The 15,238-nt window shown below is 43.7% G+C and overlaps 2 protein-coding genes across 3 annotated transcripts in view; both read left to right on the plus strand.

Annotated features, from left to right (window-relative positions):
* Nucleotides 1-15,238, plus strand: part of LOC307156058 (uncharacterized protein) — a 488,898-nt gene that overhangs the window by 44,569 nt on the left and 429,091 nt on the right. The window lies entirely within an intron of this gene.
* The window catches only part of LOC307156367 (uncharacterized protein), a 1,306,365-nt gene that overhangs the window by 36,903 nt on the left and 1,254,224 nt on the right, over nucleotides 1-15,238 (plus strand). Inside the window, exon 4 of one of the 2 annotated variants that reach the window (XM_079867672.1) lies at nucleotides 9,138-9,288. The gene's annotated coding sequence lies outside the window, so the exon portion shown is untranslated. Of the gene's footprint in view, nucleotides 1-9,134; nucleotides 9,289-15,238 lie in introns of both variants that reach the window. The other variant, XM_079867671.1, reaches the window with a different exon arrangement.

Here is a 15,238-nt window from a genome sequence, read left to right on the forward strand (position 1 = left end):
CTGACAGAGTTCAAGCGGCACGTGAACCGATCATCGGTTACTCTTTACTACTAATTAATTGTAGGCTAAATAAACACGAATGATCAATGGGTAATTTGAAAGATACAGTTCAACTTACCGAAATGAAATAAAATCGATCGATCAGTGTTTTTCAACCGCGGAAAGAGGACTATAATAACAGCTGGAGAACAATAGGCTATGTCACGTAACATTACATTTACCTCTGGAAAGCAATTTACTGACCATAGAACATTAGTTGGACTTTAAAATAATTGCTGTAGAGAGGAGTATTTTGCTAAATATGATAACTATATCGATAAAGCATTAATTGTTGGAGATTTTAACATACACGTAGATAATTCAAATGATGCTTTAGGGGCTGCGTTTACAGATTTATTAAACTCCTTTGGGGTCAAGCAAAACGTAACTGGTCCCACTCATCGTCTTAATCATACGCTAGATTTAATTATATCACATGGAACCGATCCAACCGATATAGATATTATACCGCAAAGTGATGAAGTCACTGACCATTACATGGTCACTTGCATATTACGTACCGCTGAAATTTGTCATGTTGCGCCGCGTTATCGACCAGGCAGAACAATCCTTCCAACAACTATAGATCATTTCTCAAATAGCTTACCTGATCTATCTCAGCTGCTCAGTGAACCCAAACAAACAGATGAACTAGAGGAAATGACTAGCACTATGAGCACCATTTTCTCTAGTACATTAGACATCGTTGCACCAATTAGATTAAAAAAGGTTAGAGAGAAAACTAAAGCACCATGGTACAACAGTGTTACGCATGTTCTAAAGAGAGAAACTCGTAATTTAGAGCGTAAATGGAAACAAACTAATCTAGAGGTCTTTAGAATCGCATGGAAAGACAGTATGTCACGTTATAAAAAGGCCCTAAAAGCGGCCAGGGCTGAGCATCTCCGCAAACTAATAGAAAACAACCAAAATAATCCTAGGTTTTTATTTAACACCGTCGCTAGACTAACAAATAAACAGACGTTACCGGAGCAAAATATTCCGTTACAGTGTAGTAGTAATGATTTTATGAATTTCTTCACTGAGAAAATAGAAAGCATCAGAAACACAATTGTAAATGTACAATCTTTAATGATGTCTTATGATTCAGCCTCAATTATCACCCCGCAAGAACAATTACAGCGCTTTGCAACTATAGGACAGGAAGAGTTAAATAAACTTATCATTGCATCTAAACCAACAACGTGTTTATTAGATCCAATACCAACTAAACTACTGAAACAAGTGTTACCTGTAGTGGAAGAGCCTCTTCTCAATATTATTAACTCGTCTTTATCCTTAGGTCATGTTCCAAGAATATTCAAGTTGGCAGTTATAAAACCTCTTATTAAGAAACCACAATTAGATCATAATAACCTAGCAAATTACAGACCCATTTCAAATCTTCCATTTATGTCTAAAATACTAGAAAAAGTTGTGTCCGCTCAACTGTGCTCTTTCTTGCAAGAAAATGATATCTATGAAAAGTTTCAGTCTGGATTCAGGCCGCATCATAGCACAGAAACTGCGCTCGTTAAAATCACAAATGATTTACTTTTAGCTTCTGACCAAGGCTGTATCTCAATACTAGTTTTACTTGATCTTAGTGCTGCGTTCGATACTATAGATCACACAATACTCTTAGACCGACTACAAAACTACACTGGTGTTCAGGGACAGGCATTAAGCTGGTTCAGATCATACTTATCAGACCGTTACCATTTTGTCTGCGTAAATGGGGAAAAATCGAAGATAACGTCAGTAAACTACGGTGTACCGCAAGGATCTGTGTTAGGCCCTCTGCTATTCTCAATATATATGCTGCCACTTGGTAATATTATAAGAAAACATGGAATTAATTTCCACTGTTATGCTGATGACACTCAATTATATATTTCATCACGACCAGATGAAAACGCTAAATTATCTAAATTAACAGAGTGTGTTAAAGATATAAAATACTGGATGACATGTAATTTTCTGCTATTAAATTCAGATAAAACGGAGGTATTACTTATTAGTCCAAAAAACTGCCCACAAAACCTCTTACAATACAACTTTAATTTAGAAGGGTGTCCTGTTACTTTATCCTCTACAGTAAAAGACCTGGGTGTTATATTAGACCGCAACTTGTCTTTTGAAAATCATATTTCATATGTTACAAGAACAGCCTTTTTCCACCTTAGAAACATTGCTAAGCTACGTAACATGCTATCTGTTTCTGATGCAGAAAAGTTAGTTCATGCATTCATGACCTCGAGACTAGATTACTGTAATGCTTTATTAGCTGGTTGTCCTGCATCCTCAATAAACAAGCTACAGTTAGTCCAAAATGCCGCCGCTAGAGTTCTTACTAGATCAAGAAAATACGATCATATAACACCAATTCTGTCGTCTCTACATTGGTTACCTATAAAGTTCCGTATCAATTACAAAGTATTGCTACTGACCTATAAAGCCCTAAATGGTTTAGCTCCCGTGTATTTAACGGAACTTCTATCGCCCTACAATCCATCGCGCTCTTTAAGATCACTAAATTCGAGGCTTCTGGTCATTCCTAGGATATCTAAGTCCACTAAAGGAGGGAGAGCGTTTTCACATTTAGCTCCTAAACTCTGGAATGGCCTTCCTGATATTGTTCGAGGCTCAGACTCGCTGTCCCAGTTTAAAACTAGATTAAAGACGCATCTCTTCAGCCAGGCATTCACATAATACTTACATTTTATACTACAGTTGAATCAGATTGAATGCATTAATATTGCGAACAGCAGCTACGCTAATTATTTCCCATATGCTTTTCTGTTGTTATCTCGGGACGCTAGTCCCGAGGTAAATACAGATCGTCAGCTCCAGTTTGTATCCAGCCTCTCATGGAAACTACAGATTCTCCAACACCCGTGCAGAGACGACTCGGCGCCTGTGAAGAGACGACTCGACGCTGCCGATGTTTATGCCCTAAATCAATACATGATTAACTAACTGTATTTCTCAATGTACATTTCTGAAATGCACTTTCTGTAAAGCTGCTTTGAAACAATATGTATTGTGAAAAGCGCTATACAAATAAATTTGAATTGAATTGAATTGAATTGAATTATATTACATATTTATTCTATTTTTACCTATATCATTAAAATATTATAATGTTGTTCTTATAAAAAAAACAACACATTATATTTCATTTGAGATGTTATTTTTAACCTTTAATAATAATACCAGCTGACAGGGCTTTAAATTAACATGTATCTACTGTACCTAATATTTATCCAAAGGAATCGATATTGAATCAAGAACAGAATCAAATCACAAGAATCGAATTGAAATTGTGAAAGCAATAATAAAAACAGTAGCATACCAGTCATTGCACCATGTAAACATTGTGTTGTTACTAAACTTAATAACATTCTGTTTAGTTACCAAATGTTTTGACAATCACAATACATGTGACATGGTGGCGACCGGAGAGCTTCGGTGTGCTGAAACACAAACATTGCGCTTGTAGCATTCGAGGCGGGGGGCGCGCTGATCACAGCGGGCAGCCTGCCCGCGCTTGACTCTCTTACAGCGGGTTGCCGAGGGAAAGCGAGCGGGGGGAGCCCCGTAAGGCTTGTCATGTCCGTGAGTGAATGTGGGCATGGGACAGCGGGCACATTTACTGCACTGAAAATACTGTCGGCATGAGCTGACGATATGGCGGGCTGTGCTTGTGTGTAGGAATGAACACTGGGCCGTGGGCATTTTTGCTACACTTATAACACCATTGCAAAATACACTGGAACAGTCACATTTACTGGAACTGAACGAGCAAGAAGTTTTGTTGGAAGTCTGGTCGCGGTGAGACTTGAACACCGTTTTGCGGTGTTTTCACTCAAGTTTTGCGTCGGCGTTTGTTTGCAGGTGTGCATGTATTATAACAGGCTCGTTTACTGCAATATTTATATTTCCAGTCGCCTGAACTTAGAGGGGACTGAGAAATGTGTGAGAGTGGATGTTGGTCCGGCCTCGGTGGGACTAAAAACACTCTTCTCTCCTATAGCCGGAGAGCAATGCGTGCGAACGGGGCGCGGGGTAGCTTTCCTGTAATGTAAGGAAAACTAGCCCGCGACCGTCCGCTTCTGATATCCCTTGTGAACGGCGAAGTTTGCGCGGCACAAGCAAAGGGAGAGAGAGAGAGCGGGAAGAGGGGCAAGTAGCCAGAGAGCGTCATGTTTTGCGTTGGCGTTTGTTTGCAGGCGTGCGTGTAATCTAACAGGCTCGTTTTACTGCAATATTATATTTCCAGTCGCCTGAACTTAGAGGGGACTGAGAAATGTGTGAGAAATGGAAGTTTGGTCCAGCCTCAGCGGAACTAAAACTAGCTAAAAGTGACGCTCGAGAGGGCAGGGTAGCTTTCATGTAACGTAAGGAAAACTAGCCGCATGACCGTCCGCTTCTGACATCCCTTGTGAATGGCGCAGTTTGCGTGGCTCGAACAGAGGATTTGAAACAACGCCATTCCTTGTCATCCATGAGTCAGTGAGAAACTCGGGCGAAGCGGGCGGCGAAGCTGGCGGGCGAATCGGCGAGCTTTAGCAGGTGGAGGAGGTTCCAGGACCCGCTGAGCACTGCGCTTTTACGGCGCGGCACCACAGCGGGCGGAGGTGCAGTCCCGGTGAAAGATGCCAGGTGAGGCCCTTAGAGTCACCATGGGCATCAGCTCGCAGTGAGGGCAGCCGCCGTCAGCGAGCACGAGAGCTGCATGATCCTCACCCAGGCAGGAAACGTAGTGGGCGCAAAGCGCCCACATTGGGTCTGACGTCACAGGGGCCTCTCTCGATAGGCTGCTGCAGTTGCCGCAGGGCAGCCAATAGGCACGCAAGCCGTCTTGCCTATGCCTGCATGCTGCTGCAACACGTCTTGCATTATTTCAAAATTAAAGATAATTTTTGGCTTCAATATCTCACGGAAATGAGATTTCCCCCATAGCGTAAGATATTACGCAGTACGAGAGAACCTCTCGTAAGAGAACTTGGGATTTCATCATCAATTCAATTCAATTCAAATTTATTTGTATAGCACTTTTCACAATACATATTGTTTCAAAGCAGCTTTACAGAAACTGCATTTCAGAAATGTACATAGAAAAATACAGTTAGTTAATCATGTATTGATTTAGGGCATAAACATATCGCCAGCGTCGAGTCGTCTCTTCACAGGCGTCGAGTCGTCTCTTCACAGGCTTCGAGTCGTCTCTGCACGGGGTGTTGGGGCATCTGTAGTTTCCATGGGAGGCTGGATACAAACTGGAGCTAAAAAATCTCTATTTACCTCTGGACTAGCGTCCCGAGATAGCAACAGAATAGCAGATGGGAAATAATTAGCGTAGCTACTGTTCATAATATTAATGCATTCAATCTGATTCGACTGTAGTATAAAAGGTAAGTATTATGCGAATGCTTGGCTAAAGAGATGCGTCTTTAATCTAGTTTTAAACTGGGACAGCGAGCCTCAAACAATATCAGGAAGGCCATTCCAGAGTTTAGGAGCTAAATGTGAAAACACCCTCCCTCCTTTAGTGGACTTTAGATATCCTAGGAATGACCAGAAGCCTTAAGTGATCTTAAAGAGCGCGATGGATTATAGGGCGATAGAAGTTCCGTTAAATACCCAGGAGCTAAACCATTTAGGGCTTTATAGGTAATTTGTAATACTTTGTAATTGATACGGAACTTTATAGGTAACCAATGTAGTGATGATAAAATCGGTGTTATATGATCATATTTTTTGACCTAGTTAGAACTCTAGCAGCTGCATTTTGGACTAACTGTAGCTTGTTTATTGAGGATGCAGGACAACCAGCTAATAAAGCATTACAGTAATCTAGTCTCGAGGTCACGAATGCATGGACTAACTTTTCTGCATCAGAAACAGATAACATGTTATGTAGCTTAGCAATGTTTCTAAGGTGGAAAAAGGCTGTTCTTGTAACATATGAAATATGATTTTCAAAAGACAAGTTGCTAGTATTGAGATACAGCCTTGGTCAGAAGCTAAAAGTAAATCATTTGTGATTTTAACGAGCGCAGTTTCAGTGCTATGATGCGGTCTGAATCCAGACTGAAACTTTTCATAGATGTCATTTTCTTGCAAGAAAGAGCCCAGTTGAGCGAGGACCCAGGAGGACCCAATGGAGGACCCAGTTGACAACTTTTTCTAGTATTTTAGACATAAAAGGTAGATTTGAAATGGGTCTATAATTTGCTAGATTATGTGTGTCTAATTGTGTTTTTTTAATGAGTGGTTTTATAACTGCCAGTTTAAATGTTCTTGGAACATGACCTAAAGATAAAGACGAGTTATTAATATTGAGAAGAGGCTCTTCCACTACAGGTAACACTTCTTTCAGTAGTTTAGTGGGTATTGGATCTAATAAACATGTTTTTGGTTTAGATGAAATGATAAGTTTATTTAGCTCTTCCTGTCCTATAGTTGTAAAGCACTGTAATTGTTCTTGCGGGGTGATAATTGAGGCTGAATCATAAGACACCATTAAAGATTGTACATTTACAATTGTGTTTCTGATGCTTTCTATTTTCTCAGTGAAGAAGTTCATGAAATCATTACTACTAAACTTTAACGGAATATTTTGCTCAGGTGACGTCTGTTTATTTGTTAGTCTAGCCACGGTGTTAAATAAAAACCTTGGATTATTTTGGTTATTTTCTATTAGTTTGCGGAGATGCTCAGCCCTGGCCGCTTTTAGGGCCTTTTTATAACGTGACATACTGTCTTTCCACGCGGTTCTAAAGACCTCTAAATTAGTTTGTTTCCATTTACGCTCTAAATTACGGGTTTCTCTCTTGATAACATGCGTAGAACTGTTGTACCATGGTGCTTTAGTTTTCTCTCTAACCTTTTTTAATCTAATTGGTGCAACAATGTCTAATGTACTAGAGAAAATGGTGCTCATAGTGCTAGTCATTTCCTCTTGTTCATCTGTTTGTTTGGGTTCACTGAGCAGCTGAGATAGATCAGGTAAGCTATTTGAGAATCTATCTATAGTGGTTGGAAGGATTGTTCTGCCTGGTCGATAACGCGGCGCAACGTGACAAATTTCAGCAGTACGTAGTATGCAAGTCACCATGTAATGGTCAGTGACATCATCACTTTGCGGTATAATATCTATATCGGTTGGATTGGTTCCATGTGATATAATTAAATCTAGCATATGATTAAGACGATGAGTGGGACCAGTTACATTTTGCTTGACCCCAAAGGAGTTTAATAAATCTGTAAACGCAGCCCCTAATGCATCATTTGTGTTATCCACATGTATGTTAAAATCTCCAACAATTAATGCTTTATCGACGTTGACCAATAGATCTGAGAGAAAGTCTGCAAACTCTTTTAAGAAATCAGCGTAAGGCCCTGGAGGTCTATATACAGTAGCCAAGGCTAGAGATAATAGGGATTTATTTCTTACATCTAAGAGCGTAACATTTAGCACAAGTACTTCAAACGAATTAAACCTGTGACCTGTTTTCTGAGTAACATTAAGAATATCTCTATAGATTGTTGCAACACCGCCGCCACGACCAATCAGACGGGGCTCATGCTTATAACAGTATCCTGATGGAGTAGACTCATTAAGGCCGAAATAATCATTTGGTTTAAGCCAGGTTTCAGTAAGGCAAAGTACATCGAAACTATTATCTGTGACCATTTCATTTACAATAACCGCCTTAGGTGTAAGCGATCTAATGTTTAAAAGACCTAGCTTTATAAACTGTTTTTGTTCACTAATATTGAGATTTTCTGGTTTAATCACAATTAGATTGTTCCTAGATCCTACAGTAGATTTAATGTTTGACCACACTAAACAAGGAATAGACACAGTTTCAATATAATGTTCTACATTGGTACTTTTATCAATTAAGTTGGGACAGCAAAGAGTGTGATTTGGACTTTGACTTACTAGTCATATGGTGTGTAACGTCTTGGAGATGTTGTCCGACAGAAGAGCCGCTCCGATTCTGCTGGGGTGAAGGCCATCAGCACGGAAGAGCCTAGGTCTCTCCCAGAACAGATTCCAATTATTTACAAAGAGCAGTCTCTGTTCATTACACCATGACATTAACCATTCATTTAGAGCAAATAATCTACTGAACCTTTCATGTCCTAGTCGGTACGTGGGAAGCGGTCCAGACACGATGATCGTTGTTTCATCGCACTCTTAAATCTCATTCTTTCCTCACTTTCTTTCTTACTGCAACTCATATGAATGTGTGTGTGTGTGTGTGTGTGTGTTTGTTAGATATTAGTTCTATGTAATAGAATAATAAAGTCTTGTTTGTATTTTAAAGAGAAGTGTTCTTGTGTTATGTGCTTAGGAATTTAATGTCTTAAACTTCTGATTTAAGTTACCTTGCTCATAAATATTGTTTTCACTAGTTTGGATATTTATATCCGCTGCAGAGCTGATAGTTACGGCCTGTTCAAATGAACGCTGGACGAGTCATTGGCTCGGCCATAATAAGTGATTCTTTCGAATTCCCTATAAATGAATTAATAATTCCCTTTGAGCTCAATTGACCTGTTTGACCCTTACATCCTTTCAGGGGGTGCTTAATAAACTGGTAAACTTTATATCCGTAAAACAACTCTGATGTATTAAATACTCTGACTCTGACTAATAAAGTGTGCATTACTGTCGTGATCAGTAACGTTAGGTCTATCACTCCGGAGACTGTAAGCTGGATCACGGTCAGTTGGTACAGATCCATCCTCGAGTAATAACGAGAGTAAATGAAGACTGCCATGTTCATTCTTACATCCAACAATAAAACACTTCAGTCGCTTAAGAGACATTCGTGTCTACAGCTGCTCCGGCGTCGAAACACTGGCGGACTGTGTTTAGCTCACTCAGGGCGGGTCTAGGCTAAAACTGCAGTGTCCGTCAAACACCATGTAAAAGTGAATTTTGCATAACAGGTGCCCTTTAAGTCACATGATCAATGTCACTATTTTTAAAACGTGATTAGCCTAGTTCAGAGTCTGAGATATTAATTATTCCTCTCGCATCATGTCTGTTAGAAATTAAACTTGTTTGTTTTTAGCAGAACTACCAGAAAGCATCTGGAAGGAGAGGACAGAGAGAACGCCAGTGATCCAGAATCTGCAGAATGAAACACACTGAAGAACAAAGAGGTTGGTGTTTATTCTTGATTCCTCATTCATTCACCATGATGAAGAACATGCTGATGCTCACCAGTTTTACATTGTTTCATGACCAAACTAGTGATTTATAACACAAATCATCTTCATGACAATAAAATCGATCATAATCGTGCTCAGCAGTTGTTGAACAGATTTGATGGGATTAAAGTGTCTATTGAAGACTGAATATTGACTTTGAGCCTCACTTTTGGCGCTTTTCCATTACCAGTACCAGCTCGACTCGCCTCGTCTCGTCTCGGCTCGCTTTTCGCTCCGTTTTCCATTGCAGATAGTACCTCCACAATAGTACCTGGTCGTCATAGCGACGCCGCAAGAAACTGCCGTGACTTAATCTTCTACGCGAGACCTTTATTTTACTGTCTATGCGTGATACACACCCGCGCTACCCACACACACAGGACAATGGAGGAAATCAAGTGTATGCTGTTTTTGTTTTTGCTGTTTTTTATTCAGGATACTCCGTCTGGTGCGTGCAATGATGACGCAGTGAACAGTGATGATTCTCTCTGACCAATCAGCAGTCTGCCGTGTTTTTACGTCACATTTTAGTATCGCCTCAGCTCGCTTAGAACCTCGTCGGAGGTGGTACGAAAAAAAGTACCAGGTACAGGTACAACTTTTACACAGTTGAAAACCAAACAAAGCTGAGCCGAGTCGAGTCGAGCTGGTACTGTGTAGTGGAAAAGCGCCATTTATGTCACATTTGTCTCTCATTTGAAATCTCACTTGATTTAATGTTTATTTTAGATCTGATGGACGTGAGCAAGAAAGGAATAACGGAAGCCAAAAAATCTGTCTCCTGCCCTCACTGTGAAAAAACGCTTCACATGGAAAAGTCTAAAGGTTCGCATGAGAGTTCACACTGGAAAGACACTGTGAAATGTGATCAATGCGGGAAGAGTTTCACTGGAGCCTCCGTTCAGAAATTGCTTCTGCCTTCTCATTCTGAAGAAGAGCACCGGAAAAAGCTTCCATGTTCAGGGAGCTGAAGAAGAGGCCGTAACACTTTCAACAGAGACATGAATCTGAAGTTAATTTTAACTTGTTCATTGTGTGAGATCTGTCTCTGTTCTTTTTCACTTTTAATTAAACTAATTATTTTATCAACAGCTTATTGTTATTGTCCAATTTTATTTGCATGAGGAATAATTTCATTATTTCATTATTCATTATTTTATTTTTCACAAAATGACGTTTGCTTCTGGGGCTCCCCAGCAAACACAGAACATTCCCCTTACATTTGGTTCCTGTTTGGTTATTGTTTTGGGAACTAAATAATAATGTTCTAGTTTTTTTTCTTGCAACAATAAAATAACTAGTGTTGGGCATGAGTACTCAAGTACTCGTCCGTGACAGCGATGATGGATCATGAAAACGATGTTAGCCCTGACTTTAATATATATTTGTCTTGATATTTGTCTATTTTTCTGATTGGTTAGTGCAGCATTTGGGGCGGTACCTGATATCTGATTGGCTATTGCAGCATTTGGGGCGGTACCTGAGATCTGATTGGTTATTGCAGCATTTGGTGGTGGTACCTGAGATATGATTGGTTATTGCAGCATTTGGGGCGGTGTCTGAGATCTGATTGGTTATTGCAGCATTTGGGGCAATGTCTGAGATCTGATTGGTTATTGCAGCATTTGGGGGCGGTACCTGAGATCTGATTGGTTAGCGTTAGACTGCACCCCTTTTCAGACCGGCGAAATAAAGGGAAACTGGATTTGAAAGGCAGTGATGCCTGGAATCACTTTGATCATGAAATACAGTTAAGTGCAAAATGTGCAGCGCCAGTCTGTCAAATACTTAGCATTATAATGAGAACACTATTGTAATCGATTAGAATGTTGTAAATGATCTGTGCTTTAGTTGCCCGTGTATCAGTGCGCTGTTTTACATGTTACATTTGCAGACTGCAAACAAGAGGGAACTAATAAAGGGAAACTAATCAAGGGGGAACAGGTGAAAGAACTCAAACAATAATCAGATAACAAGGGGAGGGACCAGACAATGACATGAGCACATGGCCCAAAATAACAAAAACACCCATGTGCAGCACAGGACAGGACAAGCATGTGACATTACCCCCTCCCTACGGAGCGGCTACCAGACGCTCCATCAGACTAGGGCGGGGGACGGGAGGGACAGACCAGGGCGGGACGGGAGGGACAGACCAGGGCGGGACGGGAGGGACAGACCAGGGCGGGACGGGAGGGCACAGACAGTCCAACGGCCGACCAGGGCGGAGATGACAGTTCAACAGGTGGCTTGGACAGAGGAGACAACCCCTCGGACGGCCAGGGCGGAGACGACCCCTCGGGCGGCCAGGGCGGCGACGACCCCTCGGGCGGCCAGGGCGGCGACGACCCCTCGGGCGGCCAGGGCGGAGACGACCCCTCGGGCGGCCAGGGCGGAGACGACCCCTCGGGCGGCCAGGGCGGAGACGACCCCTCGGGCGGCCAGGGCGGAGACGACCCCTCGGGCGGCCAGGGCGGAGACGACCCCTCGGGCGGCCAGGGCGGAGACGACCCCTCGGGCGGCCAGGGCGGCGACGACCCCTCGGGCGGCCAGGGCGGCGACTTTCCCTCGGGCGGCCAGGGCGGCGACTTTCCCTCGGGCGGCCAGGGCGGCGACTTTCCCTCGGCCGGCCAGGGCGGAGACTTTCCCTCGGCCGGCCAGGGCGCAGGAACTGGAACAGACACCAATGGCTCAGGCACTGGAACTGGCACCACCGACTCAGGCACTGGAACTGGCACCACCGACTCAGGCACTGGAACTGGCACCACCGACTCAGGCACTGGAACTGGCACCACCGACCCAGGCACTGGAACTGGCACCACCGACTCAGGCACTGGAACTGGCACCACCGACTCGGGCACTGGAACTGGCACCACCGACTCGGGCACTGGAACTGGCACCACCGACTCAGGCACTGGAACTGGCACCACCGACTCAGGCACTGGAACTGGCACCACCGACTCGGGAACTGGCACCACCGACTCGGGCACTGGAACTGGCACCACCGACTCAGGCACTGGAACTGGCACCACCGACTCAGGCACTGGAACTGGCACCACCGACTCAGGCACTGGAACTGGCACCACCGACTCGGGAACTGGCACCACCGGCTCAGGAACAGACACCACCGGCCCAGGAACAGACACCACCGGCCCAGGAACAGACACCACCGGCCCAGGAACAGACACCACCGGTCCAAGTGTGTGCGTAGCCCACACACACCACATGGCTGTGGCCATAATGGCCAGTGTCGCGGTTACTGAGGGCTCAGGAACAGATGCCTCCGGCTCAGGCTCAGGAACAGACACAGAAACAGACACAAGCACAGGCACAGGCTCAGGAACAGACACTGGCTCCGGCTCAGGAACAGACACTGGCTCCGGCTCAGGAACAGACACTGGCTCCGGCTCAGGAACAGACACTGGCCCCGGCTCAGGAACAGACACTGGCCCCGGCTCAGGAACAGACACTGGCTCCGGCTCAGGAACAGACACTGGCTCCGGCTCAGGAACAGACACTGGCTCCGGCTCAGGAACAGACACTGGCTCCGGCTCAGGAACAGACACTGGCTCCGGCTCAGGAACAGACACTACCGGCTCAAGAATAGACACAGGCACAGGCTCAGGGACAGCCACAGGCACAGGCTCAGGAACAGACTCAGGCACAGACACCACCGGCTCAGGTTCAGGAACAGACACAGGCTCGACGGCGGCCATCTTGTCAGGGAACACAGGCTCGGCAGACGTGGCATGAACACTCTCGGCGGCGGCCATCTTGTCTGAAGATACAGGCTTGGCAGACGTGACGTGAACACTCTCGGTGGCAGCCATCTTGTCTGAAGACACAGGCTCGGCAGACGTGACGTGAACACTCTCAGCGGCTGTCATCTTGTCTGAAGACACAGGCTCGGCAGGCGTGACGTGAACAGGCTCGGCGGCGGCCATCTTGTCCGAAGACACAGGCTCGGCAGACGTGACGTGATCAGTCTCTGGCTGGGCAGACATGACGTGAACAGACTCTGGATCGGCAGACGTGACGTGAACAGTCTCTGGATCAGCAGACGTGACGTGAACAGTCTCTGGCTGGATGGAACTCATGTGCTTCCTCCTCCTCCGCTTCCGAGAGCGTGGTGTGGGAGTTACCGTCTCCGTCGCAGATTCTACGGCTACCTCTGGGGGATCTGCAACTTCCCCAGCTGGTGGATTCCCTTGACGCTCTATGTAATTTAAGAATCTCTCAAAAGTCAGACGTTCCAGACCTATCATTGTCCAGTAACTTCTGGGCTCATCAAGGGCATAATTAAATAGGTCCTTAAATGCTGCATCCCCAAGGCCGAGCCCTTCCGCTGCCGCACTGAATTTCAGGGCGAAATCCTTCATTTTGGTCCCCTGTTGTCGGAGAGAAGCCAAATTACTGAATCTCATGATTCGCTCATAGTGAGGGCAGGAAACAGGGGCAATCGGTGGTTGGCGGGAGTCCTTCTGCTGAATCCTCATGTTGGTCGATCGTTCTGTCACGGAAAGTCAAAAGTGAAGCGAGGATACAAGTGCAGGTAAGGAAATTTATTAAATAATTAACAAAAATCAAACTACAAACAAAAACTCCCCGTGGGGGAAAACAAGGCAGGCAAAAATCAGGAACATAACACAGGGGGAAAACATAGACAACGATCGACACAGACTGCAAACAAGAGGGAACTAATAAAGGGAAACTAATCAAGGGGGAACAGGTGAAAGAACTCAAACAATAATCAGATAACAAGGGGGAGGGACCAGACAATGACATGAGCACATGGCCCAAAATAACAAAAACACCCATGTGCAGCACAGGACAGGACAAGCATGTGACACAGGTCTGCCCCAAAAACATTTCCAATTGTCTATGAATTCTATATTATTTTGCGGACACCACCGCGACAGCCAGCCATTGAGTGAGGACAGTCTACTAACTCTCATCACTCATCACTCCTGCGAACAGGAAGGGGGCCAGAGCAAATTACAGTCCTTAACATCGTACTTGCGAGTTCACACACCTCTTTAATATTAATTTTGGTGATCTCCGACTGGCGGAGTCTAACATCATTAGTGCCAACGTGAATAATAATTTTAGTAATTTTAATAATTTTACGATTAGCATTAGCCAGCACTTTTAAATTTGCTTTGATGTCAGGCGCTCTGGCTCCCGGCAAACATCTAAGGTTAAAAATTTAACAAAAAAAAGTTTTATCTGCTGAAGCTCGTAAGGCCAGACGTGAGTCGGATCAACTTCGGACGTAAACACGGATCAACATCGGCAGGGCATTTGAATCATGGAGAAACCTCCGCTTTGTTTTGGATATAAAAACAGACCCGGAGTTGGCTTTCATTCTATTGGATGTTTACCTGAGTTTCCAGCATGTTTGTGTGATGCTTTCTCCGGTGTGTTGCGTCTCAGTCTGGCCGGTACCCAAGAGAGCACGAGCACTCGCTTGCTAACTTATTGGTTGCAATCTGAAACATCACCGCTAGAGGCCGCTGAAAACTACATATAGCTCCTTTAATAAAAGATTAATTTTATTAATAAAAATGTACTGAAAGAATGAATGAGGTGTTTAAACACCACTTCCTCTTTAAAAAAGGTTTATAGGTTTTAAAAGAGCTCGTGCAGCCGCTCTTGAGTTCTCTGGCTACTCTTTAATCGCTCTCGCAGTAGGGGAGAGTTACCATGGTAACTGTTTATTCTTGTTTTAAATACTTCCACACATGCTAGGATGACGAAACTTAGTGTATTTACTAATTGCCATATCAACACTATATAGAGAAAAAATTGCGCCAAAATTATGGGTTTTTTTTTGGAAGATATCCATAGACATTTATTAAACCATAGCAAGAGTACATTTCTTAAGTTAATTTTTCATCTCTATTTTTTGTGTTTATTTAAAATTAGACAAATCTGATATTATTTTAATCTCCAATATGTTATTTAA

Source organism: Squalius cephalus, assembly GCF_949319135.1.
Source record: "Squalius cephalus genome assembly, chromosome: 1".
Lineage (NCBI taxonomy): Eukaryota > Metazoa > Chordata > Actinopteri > Cypriniformes > Leuciscidae > Squalius > Squalius cephalus.